Source organism: Podarcis muralis, chromosome 3 (genome assembly GCF_964188315.1).
Source record: "Podarcis muralis chromosome 3, rPodMur119.hap1.1, whole genome shotgun sequence".
NCBI lineage: Eukaryota > Metazoa > Chordata > Lepidosauria > Squamata > Lacertidae > Podarcis > Podarcis muralis.
Genome location: NC_135657.1, coordinates 116352772 through 116354132, shown reverse-complemented (window position 1 = coordinate 116354132; position 1361 = coordinate 116352772).

The following is a 1361-nucleotide window of genomic DNA, read 5'->3' as shown; positions in this document are numbered from 1 at the left end:
AAGATGTACAACACACAGGGCAACTGTTCCATGTGATAAGGGTGCCCTCTAATTTCTGTTAATATTTTCACTTTTTGTGTGTGCATTAAGCATACCTGTTGAAAGCAAGTGCTAATGTGTGCAGTGCCTCACACAAGATGGGTCCAGCTTCAGCTAGTAGTAGCATGTACATTGTGAGTGCCTTCTGCTGGTCCCAACTCTTTCTGCTTTTCATTCCTCCTTGGGTTTGTGAGCTTTTACTCTACCTTTTCCCCCTAGGTGAAAATCCCAAACAGGAACACAAACTACTGGGTTAACCCTTGTTTTCTACTATGAGAAGCGCTGAAATATGGTAAAATAAACTAGATAACCTGTATCTAAGTGCATAAGATCTACAAATGCCAACTTTGACAAGTGGCTGGCAACAAACACTGACTCAGAATTGTCAGCTTTTTACTGTGTGGGAGAATATGGTTTGGGTGTTCTTGCAATAATGTGTGCTATTGAACCTCAGCATAATTTTTAGAGTTTGGGGGTAAGATCACTCCAACATAGCAGCCCCCCCCAAAAAAAAAATTCAGAAGAGAGAGAAAGAAGTTAAAAGGCATGAATATATATAAAACAATGAAAAAGTACAACTGTTTCACAGAGTAGTTACTAAGATGTTGAGCCGTACCCATCTTAAATGCTTAGGGAGTTAAGAGACAAACTCAATCTCGAGAGCACCAGCTATTTTTTGGTTACTGATGCTTTCACAGAGAATGAGGCATATTTCTCCAACCATAAAGCTATATAGACAGTTCGAAGGCATCACATTCAGATTTTTTTTAAAACCCCCAAACCTTTTCCTAATGATGATGATATTTGTATTCTGCCCATCTAACTGGGTTGCCCCAGCCATTCTGGCTGCTTCCAACTGAGCATTAAAAACACGGGAAAACATCAAAACATTAAAAACTTCCCTAAATTGTTTAAATGCTTTAAACAATTAAAATGGAAAAGAAATAGTTCTACACTCATGAGAAAGGAAGTAAATAAATTCAAATGTTTTATATAACAAAACTGCTTTACATGAAAAAACTCACTGCCAGTTATTCATCTGAACTGAAGGCTATGTATTAAAAAATAGAGTTGGATGCCTCTTACTTAAATTAATTACCTCTGTGCTGGATTATGGCCATACAAGAATTCAAAGTGCAAGCAGTTTGCAAGATGATAATACAAACTCTTAAATTTTTTACAGGATCTGCAAAATGTGAGTAACGCTACTTGCATGGAAGTTCTTTTTCTGTGGACTTCAACAGGCTCCAGACTAAGGAGTTTAGCTAGTCATTTTCAGTGTTGCCAAGATAAGAGAGAGCTTAAAATGACAGAGCAAATTG